Here is a 22,631-nt window from a genome sequence, read left to right as displayed (position 1 = left end):
TGTTGCTGTGATGTTAGTTTTGTTCATATGCTGTAATTTCTTGTTTCATGCTGCTCTTTACTCTGATTTTTCATGATTCTTATTCCCTATATGTAATTGCAGCTTTATTTTTGATTCATATGAACTATTCTGTTGCTATTTATTTTCTGGGATAATCCAATTTTAGCCGGAATACTGCCCAAATCTCTGTAAAATGTTTCCATTTATGTCTTGATTTTGGCATTTTCAACTGTGCTTTCCTTAGATTTAACCAAAACAATTCATGAATGCCAGGGCAAGCTTTCTTATTCTTTTTGATTTCTTGGTTCATAATTTGCATTTTTGATGTTTGATTCCAATTTTTGCTATTTCTATATCTATTTGAATCATCATCAACCTGTTTTCCTTATTTGGATATGAGTTACTTATAGCTTCTAACTGTGAATACTTGTTACTTGGAATATTTTTATTATGCCACTTACTTTAACCCACTTTTTACTAACTGGTGCACGAAATTGTGATGTCCAGGCTCAAACTATTCCTGGTACGTGAGCAACTTGGTATGCGTAATCGTGATTACACATTCATAATTTGTCACAACTTCGATACAACTAACCAGCAAGTGCACTGGGTCGTCCAAGTAATACCTTACGTGAGTAAGGGTCGAATCCCACGGAGATTGTCGGTATGAAGCAAGCTATGGTTACCTTGTAAATCTCAGTCAGGCAGATATAAAGTGATAATGGTGTTTTCGAATTTAATATAATAAAATAGGGATAGAAATACTTATGTAATTCATTGGTAGGAATTTCAGATAAGCGAATGGAGATGCTTTCGTTCCTCTGAACCTCTGCTTTCCTGCTATCTTCATCCAATCAGTCTTACTCCTTTCCATGGCTGGCTTTATGCAAGGGCATCACCGTTGTCAGTGGCTACATCCCCTCCTCTCAGTGAATAATATGCTCACGCACCCTGTCACGGCACGGCTATTCATCTGTCGGTTCCCGATCATGCTGGAATAGGATTCACCCTCCTTTTGCGTCTGTCACTAACGCCCAGCATTTGCGAGTTTGAAGCTCGTCACAGTCATTCAATCATTGAATCCTACTCGGAATACCACAGACAAGGTTTAGACTTTCCGGATTCTCTTGAATGTCGCCATCATTCTAGCTTACGCCACGAAGATTCCGGTTAAGAGATCTAAGAGATATTCATTCTAGCTTATTTCATCTAGAACGGAAGTGTTTGTCAGGCACGTGTTCATAGGGGAGATGATGATGAGCGTCACACATAATCATCACCTTCATCACGTTCTTGGGTGCGAATGGATATCTTAGAAGCGAAACAAGATGAATTGAATAGAAAACAGTAGTACTTTGCATTAATCTTTGAGGAACAGCAGAGCTCCACACCTTAATCTATGGAGTGTAGAAACTCTACCATTGAAAATACATAAGTGAAAGGTCCAGGCATGGCCGAGATGGCCAGCCCCCAAAACGTGATCAAAGGATCATAAGGTAATCCAAAGATGTCAAATACAATAGTAAGAGGTCCTATTTATAATAAACTAGTCACTAGGGTTTACAGAAGTAAGTAATTGATGCATAAATCCACTTCCGGGGCCCACTTGGTGTGTGCTTGGGCTGGGCTTTAAGTGTTGCATGTGCAGAGGCCATTTGAGGAGTTGAACGCCAGTATTTGTGCCAGTTTGGGCGTTCAACTCTGGTTTTGGATCCTTTTCTGGCGCTGGACGCCAGATTTGGGCAGAGATCTGGCGTTGAACGCCAGTTTACGTCGTCTATTCTTGGCCAAAGTATGAACTATTATATATTTCTGGAAAGCCCTGGATGTCTACTTTCCAAGGCAATTGGAAGCGCGCCATTTCGAGTTCTGTAGCTCCAGAAAATCCACTTTGCGTGTAGGGAGGTCAGAATCCAATAGCATCAGCAGTCCTTCTTCAACCTCTGAATCTGATTTTTGCTCAAGTCCCTCAATTTCAGCGAGAAAATACCTGAAATCACAGGAAAACACACAAACTCATAGTAAAGTCCAGAAATGTGAATTTAACATAAAATCTATTAAAAACATCCCTAAAAGTAACTAGATTCTACTAAAAATATACTAAAAACAATGCCAAAAAGCGTATAAATTATCTGCTCATCACAACACCAAACTTAAATTGTTGCTTGTCCCCAAGCAACTGAAAATCAAAATAGGATAAAAAGAATAGAATATACTATAAATTCCAAACTATCAATGAAACATAGCTCCAATCAGATGAGCGGGACTTGTAGCTTTTTGCCTCTTGAATAGTTTTGGCATCTCACTTTATCCATTGAGGTTCAGAATTATTGGCATCTATAGGAACTCAGAGTTCAGATAGTGTTATTGATTCTCCTAGTTCAGTATGATGATTCTTGAACACAGCTGTTTTATGAGTCTTGGCCGTGGCCCTAAGCACTTTGTTTTCCAGTATTACCACCGGATACGTAAATGCCACAGACACATAATTGGGTGAACCTTTTCAGATTGTGACTCAGCTTTGCTAAAGTCCCTAATTAGAGGTGTCCAGGGTTCTTAAGCACACTCTTCTTTTGCTTTGGACCTTGACTTTAACCGCTCAGTCTCGAGTTTTCACTTGACACCTTCACGCCACAAGCACATGGTTAGGGACAGCTTGGTTTAGCCGCTTAGGCCAGGATTTTATTCCTTTAGGCCCTCCTATCCACTGATGCTCAAAGCCTTGGGATCCTTTTTATTTACCCTTGCCTTTTGGTTTTAAGGGTTATTGGCTTTTTGCTCTTGCCTCTTGGTTTTAAGAGCTTTTGGCTTTTTCTACTTGCTTTTTCTTTTTCTTTCTATTTTTTTTTTTGCCTATTTTTTTTTCTATTTTTTTTTTCTGCAAGCTTTGTTCTTTGCTGCTTTTTTTTGCTTCAAGAATCATTTTTATGATTTTTTAGATTATCAAATAACATGTCTCCTAGTCATCATTCTTTCAAGAGCCAACATATTTAACATTCTTAAACAACAACTTCAAAAGACATATGCACTGTTCAAGCATACATTCAGAAAACAAGAAGCATTGTCACCACATCAATATAATTAAACTAAGTTCAAGGATAAATTCGAAACTCATGTACTTCTTGTTCTTTTGAATTAAAACATTTTTCATTTAAGAGAGGTGATGGATTCATAGGACATTCAAAACTTTAAGACAAAGTTACTAACTACTAATGATCATGTAATGAAGACACAAACATAGATAAGCACATAACATAGAAAATGAAAAATAGAGAAAGTAAGAACAAGGAATGAGTCCACCTTAGTCATGTCCTTGAGCTCTTCTATGTCTCTTCCTTGTCTTTGCTGCTCCTCCTTCATTGCTTTTAGATCTTCTCTGATTTCATGAAGGATGATGGAGTGCTCTTGATGTTCCACCCTTAGTTGCTTCCAATAATTGTGTGGAAGAAAATGTATCCCCTGAGGTATCTCAGGGATCTCTTGATTTGCAGTCAAATGTTCTACCACTGAGCTATAGACCCTTGATGGAAGCTTTTGTCTTCCCTTTCCTCTTTCTAGAGGCCTCTCTGGCCTTAGGTGCTATCAATGATTATGGAGAAAAACAAAAAAAGCTATGCTTTTTACCACACCAAACTTAGAATGTTGCTTGCCCTCGAGCAAAAGAAGAAGGAATAGATGAAGAAGAAGATGTGGAAATAAAAACTAGGATTATGAGGAGGTAAAGTGGGGATCCTGTGAGGTCCACAGATCCTGAGATGATCCTGTGGTGTCCACAGATCCTGAGGTGTCAAGGATTTATATCCCTGCACCCATTAGGCATGTAAAATGCCTTTGCACACAACTCTGGGCGTTCAGCGCCAGGTTGGTGGCCATTTTGGGCGTTCAACGCCCATTTGTCTGCCATTTCTGGCGTTGAACGCCAGAACCATATCTGTTCTGGCGTTCAGCGCCCATAAGATGCCTATTTTGGGCGTTCAGCGCCAGAACCATGCTCTGTTCTGGCGCTGAACGCCAGACAGATGCTCCTCCAGGGTGTGATTTTTCTTCTGCTGTTTTTGATTCCATTTTCAAATTTTTTATTTATTTTGTGACTCCACATGATCATGAACCTATAAAGACATATAACTAAGAAAAACATAGTTAGATAAATAAAAAATTGGGTTGCCTCCCAACAAGCGCTTCTTTAATGTCAATAGCTTGACAGTGGGCTCTCAATGAGCCTCACAGATGTGCAGAGCTTTGTTGAGACTCTCCAACACCAAACTTAGAGTTTGGATATGGGAGTTCAACACCAAACTTAGAGTTTGGTTGTGGCCTCCCAACACCAAACTTAGAGTTTGACTGTGGGGGCTTTGGTTGACTCTGCCTTGAGAGAAGCTTTTTCTGCTTCCTCTCCATGGTTGCAGAAGGAGATCCTTGAGTTTTAAACACAAGGGAGTCCTCAATATATTGAAGGACTATTTCACCTCTGTCAACATCAATCACAGCTCTTGCTGTGGCCAGGAAAGGTCTTCCTAGGATGATGGATTCATCCTTTTCCTTTCCAGTATCCAGAACTATGAAATCAGCAGGGATGTAAAGGCCTTCAACCTTTACTAATACGTCCTCTACTTGTTCATAAGCCTGTTTTCTAGAGCTGTCTGCCATCTCTAATGAGATTTTAGTAGCTTGCACCCCATAGATTCCCAGTTTCTCTATTACAGAGAGGGGCATGAGGTTTATTCCTGAACTAAGGTCACACAAAGCCTTAAAGATCATGGTGCCTATGGTACAGGGTATTATGAACTTTCCAGGATCCTGTCTCTTCTGAGGCAATGTCAGTTGATCCAGATCACTTAGTTCATTGATGAACAAGGGAGGTTCAACTTCCCAAGTATCAATGCCAAATAATTTGGCATTCAGCTTCATGATTGCACCAAGAAACTTGGCAGTTTGCTCTTCAGTAACATCATCATTCTCTCCAGAAGAGGAATACTCATCAGAGCTCATGAAGGGTATAAGGAGGTTCAATGGAATCTCTATGGTCTCTAGATGAGCCTCAGAGTCCTTTGGTTCCTCAGAGGGAAGCTCCTTATTGACTACTGGACGTCCCAGGAGGTCTTCCTCCTTGGGATTCACGTCCTCTCCTCTCCTCACAGGTTCGGCGATGGTGCTTATGTCAATGGCCTTGCACTCTCCTTTTGGATTCTCTTCTGTATTGCTTGGGAGAGTACTAGGAGGGATTTCAGTGATCCTTTTACTCAGCTGGCCCACTTGTGCTTCCAGATTTCTAATGGAAGACCTTGTTTTATTCATGAAACTTACAGTGGCCTTAGATAGATCAGAGACTAGATTTGCTAAATTAGAAGTATTTTGTTCAGAGTTTTCTGTCTGTTGCTGAGTTGATGATGGAAAAGGCTTGCTATTGCTAAACCTGTTTCTTCCATCATTATTAAAGCCTTGTTGGGGCTTTTGATCCTTCCATGAGAAATTTGGATGATTTCTCCATGTTGAGTTATAGGTGTTTCCATAAGGTTCACCTAAGTAATTTACCTCTGCTATTGCAGGGTTCTCAGGATCATAAGCTTCTTCTTCAGAAGATGCCTCTTGAGTACTGTTGGATGCAGCTTGCATTCCATGCAGACTCTGAGAGATCATATTGACTTGCTGAGTCAATATTTTATTCTGAGCCAATATGGCATTCAGAGTATCAACTTCAAGAACTCCCTTCTTCATAGGTGTCCCATTATTCACAGGATTCCTTTCAGAAGTGTACATGAACTGGTTATTAGCAACCATGTCAATGAGTTCTTGAGCTTCTGCAGGCATTTTCTTTAGGTGAATGGATCCACCTGCAGAAGTGTCCAGTGACATCTTTGATAGCTCAGATAAACCATCATAGAATATATCCAGGATGGTCCATTCTGAAAGCATGTCAGAAGGACACTTTTTGGTCAACTGTTTGTATCTTTCCCAAGCTTCATAGAGGAATTCACCTTCTTTCTGTCTGAAGGTTTGAACATCAGCTCTAAGCTTGCTCAGCTTTTGGGGAGGAAAGTACTTGGCTAAGAAAGCCGTGACCAGCTTATCCCAAGAGTTCAGGCTGTCTTTGGGTTGAGAATCCAACCATAATCTAGCTCTGTCTCTTACAGCAAAAGGGAAAAGCATGAGCCTGTAGACTTCAGGATCTACTCCATTAGTCTTAACAGTATCACATATCTGCAAGAATTCAGTTAAGAACTGAAAAGGATCTTCAGATGGAAGTCCATGTAACTTGCAGTTCTGCTGCATCAGAGAAACTAATTGAGGTTTCAGCTCAAAATTGTTTGCTCCAATGGCAGGAATGGAGATGCTTCTTCCATGTAAATTGGAATTAGGTGCAGTAAAGTCACCAAGCATCTTCCTTACATTATTATTATTTTCGGCTGCCATCTCCTTTTCCTGTTCGAAAATTTCTGAAAGGTTATCTCTGGATTGTTGTATTTTAGCTTCTCTTAATTTTCTCTTCAGAGTCCTTTCAGGTTCTGGATCTGCTTCCACAAGAATATTCTTATCCTTGCTCCTGCTCATATGACAAAGAAGAAGGCACAGAAAAATAATAATAATAATAGAGATCCTTTATTCCACAGTATAGGGATCCCTGTGTGAGTAGAAGAAGAGGGGGAGACAAAGAATGTAATATAATGGAAGAAACACAACTGTGAGGAGGCTAGAGATGTGAGATGAGATGTTAGGATATGAATGAATAAATAGAATAAGATGGGAGAGGGGGGATTTTCGAAAATATTTTTTGAAAAGGAGTTAGTGATTTTTGAAAATGGTTTTTTGAAAAATGTTAGTGATTTTTTTTTCGAAAAAAATTTTTTTTTTAAATTAAAAATAAAAATAAGAATAATTAGTTAATTAAAAAGAAATTTTTGAAAAAGAGGGAAGATATTTTCGAAAATTAGAGAGAGAGAGTTAGTTAGGTAGTTTTGAAAAAGTTAAGAAACAAACAAAAAGTTAGTTAGTTAGTTGAAACAAATTTTTGAAAAGATAAGAAGTTAGGAAGTTAGAAAAGATATTTTGAAAAGATATTTTTGAAAAAGATAAGATAAGAAGATATTTTAGAAACTAATTTTGAAAAAGATTTGATTTTTAAAATCTCAATTAATGACTTGATTCACAAGAAATCACAAGATATGATTCTAGAACTCAAAGTTTGAATCTTTCTTAACAAGCAAGTAACAAACTTCAAATTTTTGAATCAAAACATTAATTGATTATGTTATTTTCGAAAATTTGGTATAAAAATAAGAAAAAGATTTTTGAAAAATATTTTTGGAATTTTCGAAAATAACTAAGAATTTTGAAAAAGATTTGATTTTTGAAAAAGATTTTGAAAAAGATAAGATTTTCAAATTGAAAATTTGATTTGACTCATAAGAAACAACTTGATTTTAAAAATTTTTGAAAAGGTCAACTCAAATTTTCGAATTTGATGAGAGAAAAATGGAAGGATATTTTTTTGATTTTTGAATTTTTATGATGAGAGAGAAAAACACTAAAAATGATGCAATGCATGAAATTTTTAGATCAAAACAATGAATGCATGCATGAATGATATGAGTGTCAAGATGAACACCAAGAACACTTTGAATGTCAAGATGAACATCAAGAACATAATTTTGAAAAATTTTTAATGCAAAGAAAACATGCAAGACACCAAACTTAGAATTCTTTAATGCTTAGACACTAAGAATTCAAGAATGCATATGAAAAACATGAAAAGACACAAAACAAAAAATCATCAAGATCAAACAAGAAGACTTACCAAGAACAACTTGAAGATCATGAAGAACACCATGAATGCATGAGAATTTTCGAAAAATGCAAGATGCATATGCAAGTGACACCAAACTTATGATATGACTCAAGACTCAAACAAGAAACACAAAAATATTTTTTATTTTTATGATTTTCTAATTTTTTTGGATTTTTATTTTATATTTTTCGAAAAATTCTTTTGAAAAAGAAAATAAAGATTCCAAAATTTTTAATATGAATTCCAAGAATCTTGCCATGTTAGTCTTAAAGCTCCAATCAAAGGGTCAGGCATGGCTTAATAGCCAGCCAAGCTTTAATCAAAATATGAGTGTAATTCAGACATGACAAGCCTAACATGCTCTATCCAAAAGAATTAGACATGGCTTTACAGCCAGCCATGCTTCACATGCTTCATGAAACACTGGAATTCATTCTTAAAAATTCTGAATAAAAAAAAAAATTTTTTTTTTTTGAAAAAATTTTTATTTTTTGAAAAAATTTTTATTTTTTTCGAAAACAGATGAGAAAATTTTAGAAATATTTTTCAAAAATTTTTGAAAATAAAATAAAAAGAAAATTACCTAATCTGAGCAACAAGATGAACCGTTAGTTGTCCAAACTCAAACAATCCCCGGCAACGGCGCCAAAAACTTGGTGCACGAAATTGTGATGTCCAGGCTCAAACTATTCCTGGTACGTGAGCCACTTGGTACGCGTAATCGTGATTACACATTCATAATTTGTCACAACTTCGATACAACTAACCAGCAAGTGCATTGGGTCGTCCAAGTAATACCTTACGTGAGTAAGGGTCGAATCCCACGGAGATTGTCGGTATGAAGCAAGCTATGGTCACCTTGTAAATCTCAGTCAGGCAGATATAAAGTGATAATGGTGTTTTCGAATTTAATATAATAAAATAGGGATAGAAATACTTATGTAATTCATTGGTAGGAATTTCAGATAAGCGAATGGAGATGCTTTCGTTCCTCTGAACCTCTGCTTTCCTGCTATCTTCATCCAATCAGTCTTACTCCTTTCCATGGCTGGCTTTATGCAAGGGCATCACCGTTGTCAGTGGCTACATCCCCTCCTCTCAGTGAATAATATGCTCACGCACGCTGTCACGGCACGGCTATTCATCTGTCGGTTCCCGATCATGCTGGAATAGGATTCACCCTCCTTTTGCGTCTGTCACTAACGCCCAGCATTCGCGAGTTTGAAGCTCGTCACAGTCATTCAATCATTGAATCCTACTCGGAATACCACAGACAAGGTTTAAACTTTCTGGATTCTCTTGAATGCCGCCATCATTCTAGCTTACGCCACGAAGATTCCGGTTAAGAGATCTAAGAGATATTCATTCTAGCTTATTTCATGTAGAACGGAAGTGTTTGTCAGGCACGTGTTCATAGGGGAGATGGTGATGAGCGTCACACATAATCATCACCTTCATCACGTTCTTGGGTGCGAATGGATATCTTAGAAGCGAAACAAGATGAATTGAATAGAAAACAGTAGTACTTTGCATTAATCTTTGAGGAACAGCAGAGCTCCACACCTTAATCTATGGAGTGTAGAAACTCTACCGTTGAAAATACATAAGTGAAAGGTCCAGGCATGGCCGAGATGGCCAGCCCCCAAAACGTGATCAAAGGATCATAAGGTAATCCAAAGATGTCAAATACAATAGTAAGAGGTCCTATTTATAATAAACTAGTCACTAGGGTTTACATAAGTAAGTAATTGATGCATAAATCCACTTCCGGGGCCCATTTGGTGTGTGCTTGGGCTGGGCTTTAAGTGTTGCACGTGCAGAGGCCATTTGTGGAGTTGAACGCCAGTATTTGTGCCAGTTTGGGCGTTCAACTCTGGTTTTGGATCCTTTTCTGGCGCTGGACGCCAGATTTGGGCAGAGAGCTGGTGTTGAACGCCAGTTTACGTCATCTATTCTTAGCCAAAGTATGGACTATTATATATTGCAGGAAAGCCCTGGATGTCTACTTTCTAACGCAATTAGAAGCGCGCCATTTCGAGTTCTGTAGCTCCAGAAAATCCACTTTGCGTGCAGGGAGGTCAGAATCCAACAGCATCAGCAGTCCTTCTTCAACCTCTGAATCTGATTTTTGCTCAAGTCCCTCAATTTCAGCCAGAAAATACCTGAAATCACAGAAAAACACACAAACTCATAGTAAAGTCCAGAAATGTGAATTTAACATAAAATCTATTAAAAACATCCCTAAAAGTAACTAGATTCTACTAAAAATATACTAAAAACAATGCCAAAAAGCGTATAAATTATCCGCTCATCACTAACTCACTAACGTTAACTTCCTAAACTCTTTTTCAATTCTAACCAACCTAACCTTTCAAAACTTCTCTTCTGATTTTCTTTCACTTTCTTTTAACATTCTAACCATGGCATGATGTTAATTTTTCTATTTAACATGAATTCAATTACATTTTGGATTATGAATTCCCCTTTTCGGACTTTTAACTCCTATACAATCCTTAATGCACATTTACTTAACTCATTTTCCTTATCCTTTTGCTCCTTTGCCACTTTGTGTTTCTTTTGATTATTTGCCTATTTGTTTTCTTGTTTTCACTATATCCTGGTTTTCTATTTTTTAGGATATCTGCCAGCCAGAGAAAAGGAAAAGGAAAGGCTACTACTGGCAAATGGAAAAGAGGAGAATCCTCCATGTCCATTATGGATATTATGCACGATGACTCCTTGCGGGAGAAAAATTTTACCTCGCAGGAGAAGGCCGACCAGCTAATCCCTGCTACTGATCCAGTGAAATTTGCAAACCGATACTGTGAGCTGAAGTATCCGGTGTTTGCAAACTCCAGGAACCTATACCTGGAGAGAACTTTGAAGATCCCAGAAGAACTCCAGCAATACATCTCTGACCCGATCAAACAAAAAGGCTGGTTCTTCCTGGAGAGAAACCTGACTGAGGTCAATGCATCTTGGGTTAGGGAATTCTACTGTAATTACTTCAAAACCTCCCTAGATGCAGTGAACCTTATAGGAAAGCAGATTCTGGTCACCGAAGAGGCCATTGAAGATGTCTTGAAGCTTCTGCGTAAAACGGATCAGTTGGATGGTTATCAGAAAGCTGAGGAAGATATGCGCTTCATGAAGTTTGATTGGGATGCAGTCAAGGCCTGGATAGCCCTTGACCCGACCGTTCCTTGGATTATGGGTCAGAACACCACCATGCCAAAGGGAATCAAGCGGATTTACCTGAATGATGAGGCTCGGCTATGGCATCAGATACTTAGCAATTTTATCATGCCGAGTACTCACGAGACTGAGATACCAATCGCTATGATCACCCTCCTATGGTGTGTGATGGAGGGTAAGGACCTGTACCTGTCACGCTTTATCCGGTACCACATGGCCAGGGTCCACGTCCGAGGCACTCTTCCCTTTCCTTATCTGGTTACACAGCTAGGCCGTCGAGCTGACGTGCCTTGGGAGGATGCTGATGAAAAGCCACCTGCTGTAGAATGCAAGAAGATTATCCCTCACAGCAGGAACTTTCTGGCTTTGGGCTACAGACCTCCATTCCTCACTGCTACTGCTGAGACAACCACACCATCTGCCGGCCTCTCTTCTTCTACAGCTACCCCTGCCACCACCACTGTACCTCCACATGCCTCAGAGCCCATCTATCATCTAGTGCACCGTCTGTTTCGACGGCTTGACCAGATGGAGCGTCGCAACAAGCAACGCTATGAGCACCTGAAGCTGATGATACGCTCTGGCGACATCCCCTTCGAGCCTGACACACCATCCGAGGCATCTGAGGAGGAGGCGGATGATCACGAGGCAGAGACGCATCCCCAGAGCGAGGCTGCACAGGCAGGCATAGAGCAGGCTGCATCACATCAGGAGGCTCTGCCTCAGATTCAGGCTGTAAACCCCGAGATCCCTATTCAGTCAGCACCTCCTCTGCAGCAGGCTGATCCTCCGACCGCCACCACAGAGACCCCAGCTACCCGTCCTTCCAGTGATGACACCCCTTCACACCCTGCTTGAGTGAGCATCAGGGACGATGCTTCATTTTAAGTGTGGGGAGGTCGCCATCTCTAGCGTATTTTTTTGGTGAACCACTACATACTCTTTTTATTTATTTTGCTACTTTTCTGTATTTTTATTTTTATTTTAATTTCTATTTTTTCAGTACTTATATATATTGCTATTTTTATGTATTTATTCTATGTTGCACTTTAGTTCATATTTTAGCCATTTAGTTTTAGTTGCAATTCTAACTTATTAGTTATAGAAATTGTAGATTAATTAGCATAGTTTACCCTTTTTAGCATAAGATAGCTTAGTTTAAATAGAAAAATATAAAAAGGAAAGTAAACTAGGGACTTGAACATAATAGAAACAATCCACACACCTGTATATATAGCATTACATGTTAGTTAGTTAACAACATTTCATCAATGAGAAACACTAGAACTTTAAAGCCACCTTAAGTTTTACATTGAGAATAATGGGAATTTTTAACTGAAACTGCATGACATACATAACTGATAAATGATTTTTGAGCTAGAGAACACACAGCCTATGAGTTTTGAGCTTAATTGTATGGTTACATTCAAACCATAATATTTTATTCCTATGTATTCCGCCCTTCTTTTTTATTCTGATGTTCTTTACTTTGTTTTAATCTATATGTCCGATTATAGAATATAACTACATACCAAGAGAGTGATTGAGGCCATTGTTTGATTTTTTAGCTCACTTATTCCAAAATAGCTTACCTTTTACATCACCCTTGTTAGCCCCCTTGAGCCTTTAAATCCCCTTTTATTCTATAAACCACATTACTAGCCTTAAGCAGAAAAACAAAATAAAAATCCCAAGTTGAATCCTTGGTTAGCTTAAGATAGGAAGTATGTATGGTTTAAATGTGGAAAAACCTATTGGGAACATGGATGATAAAAACAAAAAGGTAGAAAAGTTGCAAAGAATAAAATAATTCAAAATAAAAATTTTTGGAAAGCATGCTCATGTGAAATCAAAATAATTGAATTACCATGTGCATTAAAAAAAAGTGTTATTTTTCAATAGTTGAATAAAGGGGACACAAAAGGATTCCCCAAATGCAAAATAAATGCACATGGGACAAAAGTTAAAGTATGAGCATATAACATCAAAAGTGGAAAAAATATGGGAGAATAGGTAAAGAAGCTTTGCTTTACAAAGTATGTATGTTAGGTGAGATCTTAGACTAATTAAGGATTCACTTATTAGCTCACTTAGCCTTATACATATACCCTTACCTTTACCTTGGCCCCATTACAACCTTAACTAAAGACCTCATGATTTTTGGTATGTCTATATTCTATAATGGTTGATTGGTTAGATGAAGAACAAAGTTATAGAAAGTAAGAATAAAAAGAAGAATAGAGTGATTAACCCAATAAACACTGAGTGACTAGAGAGTAAACACAAAATCCAGTGAGGGTTCAATAGCTCATTAACATATATCTCTGCTGAAATTATTAATTGTCTTGCAAGTTTATAAAATGTTTTTTCTCTCCCATCTCAATTGTAAAGGCACTTTATCACTATCTAAGGCTTGGCTATATATATATGACTCCTTGAGAATGTGAATTAATTCAACTACATGCAAGCTTTATATACAAGTGAATAAAAATTAGAATTGCATGATGCATCATTCATTTAGGTAGTTGCATTTAGATTAGATTGCATTGCATGACATTCCACCACTTTAACCTTACCTTACTCTTTATCTTGGACTTAGCATGAGGACATGCTATTGTTTAAGTGTGGGGAGGTTGATAAACCCATATTTTATGATATATTTTATGCTTAGTTTGAGTGATTTATTCAATTCTTCACCCACTTATTCATATTAATTGCATGGTTTTACTTTCCCTTCCTTATTATGTGATGTATGTGAAAAACATGTTTCCTATGCTTTAAAATTAATTATTTTAATTACCTTTATTTCCATTCGATGTCGTGATTAGTGTGTTGAGTAGTTTCAGATCTTCTAAGGCAGGAATGACTTAAAGGATGGAAAGGAAACATACAAAAATGGAAGGAAAGTACAAAACAGAGTTTTTGATGAAACTGGTAGCCACGCAATCGCATGGGCGACGCGGCCGCATGCCAGTGCGAAAAGGCATTGACGCGGCCGCATGTCTGACGCGACCGCGGGCCTCGAGCGAAACACATATGACGCGGTCGCATGACTGACGCGACCGCGTGACAAAGAAAACTCCGAATGACGCGATCGCGTGACCCACGCAGACGCGTGACAGAGGCCACGCACTAGAAATTGCAGAAAACGCTCCCAGCGAATTCTGAAGTCCTTTTTGGCCCAAATCCAAGTCCAGAAGGCATAGACCAGAGGTTATGAAGTGGGGGAATGCATCCATTCAGAGAGAGTCTCCACTTTAGTTAGTTTTCATGATTTAGATTTAGTTTAGAGAGAGGTTCTCTCCTCTCTCTTCTCTCTTTAGGATTAGGATTTAGAATTAGGATTTTATTCGCTTTCAGGATTATCTCTTTATTAGGTTCAATATTCCCTTTTATTTACTTTTGCAATTTAATTTATGAATTCTTCCATGTTACAGATTACTCTTTTGAATTAATGTTATTTGAGGTATTTCAGTTTAATATTGCTTTCTTTAATTTTATTTACATTATTGTTATTCCCATCTGAAGACATTTTTATTCCAGTAGATTTATTTTTCTCCTTTTGGTCTTGGTTAAGAAATCAGTAACTCAGGAGTTATCAAACTCAAACATGATTGATAATTGTTATCTTTGCTAATTAAATTGAACTTCAATAATCCCAATCTTTTCTTAGGAAATAAATAGGATTCGAAGATCAAACCAATTAATCCCTTGACCTTCTTTTATCTAAGTAAAGGTTAACAAAGTGGAATTAAGATTCAATTCTCATCATCATTGATAAGGATAACTAGGATAGGACCTCTAATTTCTCATACCTTGCCAAAAGTCTGTTTACAGTCATTGATTTATTTTACTCGCCATTTAAATTGCTTGTTCTTCATTTACTTTAATTTCTAATTAAACTATTCACTCCTCATTCTCAAAACCCCAATTTACAATCTCCATAACCAATAATAAGAACATACTTCCCTGCAGCTCCTTGAGAAGACGACCCGAGGTTTAAATACTCGGTTATAAATTTTAAAAGGGGTTTGTTACTTGTGACAACCAAAACGTTTGTACGAAGGGATTTCTGTTGGTTTAGAGACTATATCTACAACGCGACTGTTTTTATAAAATTCTTTACTGGCAAAAATCCTAACATCAATTACCGACAGTTGAACAAAGTGGCTGTGAAGAACAAGTATCCGTTGCCTAGGATCGACGACTTGATGGATCAATTACAAGGAGCTGGAGTGTTTTCTAAGATTGACTTAAGATCTGGTTACCATCAGATAAGGGTGAAAGAGGATGATATCCCTAAGACTACATTTAGGACGCACTACGGACACTACGAGTTTGTGGTGATGTCCTTTGGGTTAACGAATGCACCTGCTGTTTTCATGGAATACATGAACAGAGTATTTTGTCCCTTTTTAGATAAATTCGTGGTGGTTTTTATAGACGACATCTTAGTTTACTCTAAGACGGTGAAAGAGCATGAGGAACACTTGAGGATTGTGTTGCAAATCTTAAAGAAGCGGAAATTGTATGCTAATCTGTCTAAGTGTGAGTTCTGGAAAGAGGAAGTAAAGTTCTTAGGTCACGTGATAAGCAAAGGAGGAATAGCGGTGGATCCTTCTAAGGTAGAAGCGGTGATGGAATGGGAAAGACCAATGACGGTGATAGAAGTCAGAAGTTTCTTAGGCCTAACCGGGTATTACCGGAGATTCATTGAAGGGTTTTCCCGGATTACACTACCGATGACTAAGTTGATAAGGAAGGAGGTGTTATTTGTGTGGACGTCGGAGTGTGAAAAGAGTTTTCAAACTTTGAAGTAGAAGTTAACTTCAGCGCCTGTTTTGATCTTGTCGGAACCGCATGAACCATTTGAAGTATATTGTGATGCGTCACTGAAGGGTTTGGGTTGCGTATTAATGCAACACTGGAATATGGTGGCTTACGCATCGCGTCAGCTGAGACCGCATGAGGTAAATTACCCAACTCATGATTTGGAATTAGCGGCGATTGTGTTTACGTTGAAGATTTGGAGACACCAGTTGTACGGAGTGAGGTTTAGCATCTTTTCTGATCATAAGATTCTCAAATACATCTTTGATCAGAAAGAGCTTAATATGCATTAGAGGAGGTGGATGGAGTTGTTAAAGGATTATGATTTTGAATTGAGTTATCACCCTGGAAAGGTGAATGTGGTAGCAGAAGCTTTGAGTCGAAAGTCCTTGATAATTGCTTGGATGAGAATCAAGGAGGAGGAGCTAGTGGATAAATTTGTGGATCTTAAGCTAGATATTGGTGAAGTTTCCGGAAGAGCTTTTTTGAATCAGTTACAGATCTCAAGTACATTTAAAACAGAGATTCAGAGAGCTCAACAGGATAAGCAAAAGCTTCGGCAATTATTTCAACCAGTTGGTGAGAAGAGGCTCAAGAAATTCACCAAGGATGATGAAGGGTTGTGGAGATATAAGGAGAGAATCTGCATACTGGATGTCGGGAGTTTGAGACAAGACTTATTGTCAGAAGCTCATAACAGTGGATTTTCTATTATCCCAGAAGTACGAAAATGTATTATGACTTAAAGAAGATGTTCTGGTGGTAGCTACAGTGGTATCCAAGTGCCTGACATGTCAGAAGGTGAAGATAGAGCATCAGAAACCATCAGGGATGTTACAGCCACTTGAAATTCCTCAATGGAAGTGGGAAGGAATTGTGATGGATTTTTTGACCAGATTACCGAGGACTAGGTCGGGATTTGATGCGGTTTGGGTGATCGTAGATCGCTTAACCAAATCCGCTCATTTTCTGCCTATTTGAGTGAACTGTTCTATGGAGGAGTTAGCAGGGTTGTACATCAAAGAGATTGTAAGGTTGCATGATGTGCCATCGAGCATAGTATCAGACCGTGATCCCCGATTCACATCAAGGTTTTGGGGAGCTTTCCAAAAAGCTTTCGGTACGAAGCTGTGTCTCAGTAACGCATATCATCCGCAAACGGATAGACAGTCGGAGAGGACTATTCAGACGTTGGAAGGTATGCTAAGAGCATGTGTTTTGGATTAACCTAGAAGTTGGGACCGTTACATGCCATTGGTGGAGTTTGCGTACAATAATAGTTTTCATGCGAGCATTGGGATGGCTCCATATGAGGCCTTGTATGGACGGAAGTGTCAGTCTCCACTTTGTTCGTATGAATCTGGTAAAGTAAGAGTTTTGGGTCTTGATTTGGTAGCGGGGACTATTAAGAAGATTAAGAAGATTCGAGAGAGAATTCTAACTGCTCAGAGTCGACAGAAGAGCTATGCGGATCAGAGAAGGAAACCGTTAGAGTTTGAAGTGGGAGAGCATGTATTTCTGAGAGTTACACCAATAACTGGGATTGGAAGAGCGATTAAGACCAAGAAGTTGAACCCAAGGTTTATTGGACCATTTTAGATTCTAAGGCAATTCGGTCCGGTGGCGTATCAAGTAGCCTTGCCACCTCATTTGTCTAACTTACATGAGGTATTCCACGTGTCATAACTCCGTAAGTACACGTTGGATACGGCTCATGTGTTAGAGCCTGAGTCGGTCGAGTTGAGGGAGAACTTGACATTTCAAGTAACGCCAATGAGAATTGATGACACTAGTGTGAAGAAGCTGCGAGGAAAGAAAGTTTCATTAGTTATGGTCTCTTGGAAGAGAGCAGGAGTTGAAGAGCATACTTAGGAGTTGGAGTCCAAGATGCGAAAGGATTATCCCGAGCTTTTCTCAGGTAATCATTAAAATTTTTAGGGCAAAATTTCTTATTTGGTAGGGAGAATGTAAGAACTGAGCTTAATTAATCGTTTAATTAAGTAATTAATATTGCCCAACATAGAGTCCGAAAATTTAGAATGAGAATTTGAGGATTTAAATATGATTTTTGGACTCAGTAGGTTTTTTCTGAGTTAGAAAATATATTTTCTGCGAAAAACTGAGAAAAACCATGAACCTGCAGTCGAACTGGTTGAACCAGTTCAAGTCTGCCCGGTATTGCGCGAAAAAAAGTGAAAACAGTCTAAAACCTTAGAAAAATATTAGAAGTTGAAAAACCGGGTGTAAATTTTAAAGGTTTAGCTCAAAGTCGGGCCAAACGGACTAAAAACGCTAACAGGTTGGATCGGGCCCAAGTTGGGCCCAAGCCCAACATATATATAGGTTCATTAATGAACCCTTCAGCCATAAGACACCACACACACCAGAAATTGAGAGAAGAAGGAGAAGAGAGAAGAAGCACTACTCACTTCTCACTTCAATCCGCGATATCTCGAGCTACGGTGCTCCGATCTACGTGCCGTCAGTGGCTACGCGAAGCTCTCGCTGAGCGCATCACTTTTATCTAATTATTGTGGTAAGTTTCACGAGTTTCCCTGCCGAGTTTTCGTGCCGTTGTGAAATTCGAATTTTTGAGTTTGGTTTTGAGTGAAATCTTGTGTTTTGGGTGTTTAGATACACTCTAGCACTTGATTGCTTGTGATTTTAGCTTCTAAAACTGTTGGGTAAGGTGATTTACTCTTGAACCCTTGTGAAATTTCAATTATAATGAGCCCTAGGTTGATTTGTGATGATTTATGTATATATATAGCTTGATTATGGTGAGTTTGGAGCTTGTTGGTGATTGTTGATGCTTGTTGGAGATTCTTGGTGGCTTAGATTATGATTGAAAGCTTGCTTGTGCTCAATTTGGCTTTTTTGGCATATTGGGAATCAGCCAAGGTATGGTTTTGGTTTCTCCTATGCAGTACATAATATTCATGGACACTTAGGCTAGTGACCCATAGGATAGGTTTGAAAATTTATATGTTGTTGATGATTGGTTGGTTAATGATGTATAGTGAATTGATATTATTGATGTTGTTAAATGATGATGTTGAGATATGATGAATTTGGATGAATGAATATTGTTGATTATTAATATGAAGCATGGTTGAGTTGATGATGAAGATTGATAGTGATAGAATGATGATTGGTAGATATATATATATATATATATATATATATATATATATATATATATATATATATATATACGAATAATTTTTCGTCTACCTTATTATTCTTCAAGGATCCTTTGATTCATTATGTTAGATTTCAAGGAAAATCCATTCTGGCTTCAAAGAATTCGCCTTTTTTGATGAATAAATGGAGATACTATCTCATTTATTTCTGGCAATGTTATTTTGATATTTGGTCTCAACCCCGAATGATCCATATAAACGAATTATTTGAGAATTCATTTCATTTTTTTTGGGGGTGCTTGGAATGTTATATATATTTGATTATTGAGATTTGAGAAGGGTGAAGTGTGATCGAAAAATTGGTATTAATTGTGAAAAGTGACCCAAGAGGGTAGATTGTGCTGTAGATGGGAGTTTGGTATTGTTTTGGTTGGTTTGAGTTATGAAAATTGCAAGATTGGTAATTTCTGAACTTTTGGTAAAAGTTAATTTTTGGTGAACTTTGTCTGATCATAACTTATGCCTCAGTTTTCAAAATTTGGATTTTTGTAGAGGAAGTTATGATCATTCAAAGTTTGGTGTCAAAATCTAAAATTTTACAGAGTTGCAGAATTTTGTGATTTTTGGTATGTGCGCACGCACACCCCTGCGAAATTTTAGACCTATGCGCATACACAGACACGTGCGTACGCACATGCAGAGGAAGGCAATCTGCTCAGGGCGCTAGCACAGCCTGTGCGTGCACATACCTAATGAATGTTTACAACCTGTGCGCACGCATACGTTGGGAAAGGCAATCTGTAGATGGCGCGAGAACGCCTTGTGCGAGCAAACAGAATTGCAATTTTTGGTAACTGTGTGTACGCACACTTCTACCCGTACGCACACGTTTTAGAACTTCTCCTGAGCGTGCGCACGCACACCCCTGTGCATACGCACACGCCGTGTTCCTCAATTTTAAATTTTGTTTTCAACTATTTCACGTTCCCAACAAGATTGTAAGCTTCTGTGACATCATTTTAAGACTCTTGGGCTTAACTTTGTATATGAGAACATGGGAAAGAACCTAAGCGATTTAGTTGATATTATTATGAAAAATTAGAAAACAGAGGCTTAGGTTTCGAGTGTACTGAGGATGTGTTTGATGGCATCTGAAGGTAGATTGGTATATGAAATGAGAACTGATGAACTGTTGAGTTCGGAACTGAAATGTGAATTGACAGTAGTTGAGATGAGTCAAAGACTCGGAATGGAAATGTTGATTGACAGTGGTTGAGATGAGTCGAGGAATCGAATGTGCAATGATGAATCACTAATGTATTGAAAATGTTTTCTGAAAAACCACTGAACTACTATTTTATATTGAGATTATGAGACGCTATGCACCCGGCAGGAACGGTAGTTAATCCCGCCTGTCGAGGTAGCGACGGCGACGTAAGGACAGTGGTTAATCCTGCTTACGTTGAGATGTGAGGTCTGTGGCAAGAGTTTTCCGCTCGCATCCCTTCGGATCAATAGAGTGTTGAGGCACAAAATCCTGGACAGTGATCCGAGCACCATATCTCAGGGGTTCCCAGTAATGGTTCCGAAGGGCGACATCTCCATGGAGATATGTTGGGTTGGCAGTTGAACTGACAATGTGATATCACAGCCAGTAGAACAGGCATTCATTATGTGCATCTTCTATCTGTTTGCTTGCTTTGCCTATTTGTAATTGTTTGCCTAACTGTATAACATACCTATTTACTTACTTGAATTACTTGCCTTATATGCTTCTACTTGTGTTTTACTTGCATTACTATTAATTGTGATTTCTACTGGGATTGAGGAGGTTCAGAAGGCGATGGCGATGGGATCGCATGGAGGATAGGTTGGTGAAGGCTGTGGGACAGCGGAGAGTTGTTAGTTAGAGAATCCACTAAGATAGATTACCCTTTTATTGTATTATGGTTTAAGCTATGCTTTACTATTTTAGTATGCTTTAAGATAAATCTTGTGATGGATATGAAGTCTAGGATTGCCTTTGGAATCCCGGGGTCTTATATCCTACATCACTGGGCACTGTTACCATACTGAGAACCTCCGGTTCTCATACCATATTTTTGTTATGTTTTTCAGATGCAGGTCACAACCCACCTCGGTGAGTTGCTTTGGATGGTGACAGTAGCGGAGGATCTGTTACTCTTGGAGTCTTTTTGATTTATTTTGTATATATATATATCTCACTTTTGTATTTTGTTTTTGGCCTAGAGGCTTGTATTTGAGAGAGAAAAACTTGTATAAGCTGATTTTACTGTCTGGTTATGTATATCTGTATATAGCTAGCCGGCTTAAACTCCGCGAGCTGTGGCTAGATTATCATGATGTTATACTATTATCTTTTGTTATATCCTATCTATTTCTTGTGCTTTAAGTTAGAAGCTTCGATAGTACATTTTGCGCTTTTTAAAAACCTGTTTTTGAGCTATACCTTTCATCAGGCTTCTAGATAATATTAATTCTTTCTATATATTATATGTATGAGCTTAGAATTATCGTAACCTTTGATTAACCTTTGCTTTACGGCGCGAGGTAAAGCTTAGGCTAATTAGGGTGTTACAAATGACATAATCCCTCGATAAAAATTTTGAACTTGTTTTGATATGATAAATCATTTCTAGTACTTTTTTCCGGAAGTTCTTATTTTGGAATCTTCTTTGAAGAGAGTTTTGCTTTGATTCTTTTTCTATCTGATTCTATCTGTTCACTTGAATCTTTTTGAGTGTTCATCCTTGATGTTTGGTGCACAAAATCACAATCACACTTTTGCAATTCCGCACAACTAACCAGCAAGTGCACTGGGTCGTCCAAGTAATACCTTACGTGAGTAAGGGTCGATCCCACGGAGATTGTCGGCTTGAAGTAAGCTATGGTTATCTTGTAACTCTTAGTCAGGATATCAATAATAATTCTCAATTTTAATTGGAATGAGTAATAGAACATGGATTAAATAATACTTGTTATGCAGTAATGGAGAACAGGTTGAGGTTTTGGAGATGCTCTGTCTTCTGAATCTCTGCTTTTCTACTGTCTTCTTCTTCACGCACGCAAGGCTCCTTCCATGGCAAGCTGTATGTTGGTGGATCACCGTTGTCAATGGCTACCATCCATCCTCTCAGTGAAAATGGTCCAGCTACGAGTTTTGTAGGGCTAATCATCTGTTGGTTCTCACTAGTGTTGGAATAGGATCCATTGATCCTTTTGCACACTGTCACTGCGCTCAACATTTGTGAGTTTGAAGCTCGTCACAGTCATCCCTTCCCGGATCCTACTCGAAATACCACAGATAAGGTTTAGACTTTTCGGATCTCAAGAATGCTGCCAATTGATTCTAGCTTATACCACGAAGACTCTGATCTCACAGATTTGAATGCTCTGTTGTCAGGAGAGGAAAACAAACTCGTGAACCAGAAACCAAAGAGATACACACTCAATCTAAGATAGAACGGAAGTGGTTGTCAGGCACGCGTTCATAGGTTGAGAATGGTGATGAGTGTCACGGATTATCGCATTCATCATGTTAAAGTGCGAGTGAATATCTTAGAATAGAAACAAGCATGATTGAATGGAAAACAGTAGTAATTGCATTAATCCATCGAGACGCAGCGGAGCACCTCACCCCCAACTATGGAGTTTAGAGA

General features: G+C 38.4%; 1 non-coding gene across 1 annotated transcript; it reads left to right on the top strand.

Annotated features, from left to right (window-relative positions):
- The first annotated feature begins 5,907 nt into the window (after nucleotides 1–5,907).
- Nucleotides 5,908–6,015, top strand: LOC112787485 (small nucleolar RNA R71). The gene has a single exon (XR_003194897.1). It is a non-coding gene; the product is annotated as a small nucleolar RNA R71 (small nucleolar RNA).
- Nucleotides 6,016–22,631: the final 16,616 nt, after the last annotated feature.

Source organism: Arachis hypogaea, chromosome 20 (assembly GCF_003086295.3).
Source record: "Arachis hypogaea cultivar Tifrunner chromosome 20, arahy.Tifrunner.gnm2.J5K5, whole genome shotgun sequence".
In the NCBI taxonomy this organism is placed as follows: Eukaryota; Viridiplantae; Streptophyta; class Magnoliopsida; order Fabales; family Fabaceae; genus Arachis; species Arachis hypogaea.
Note: the sequence above shows the minus strand (reverse complement) of the source record. Positions and strands in the feature narration are given on the sequence as shown.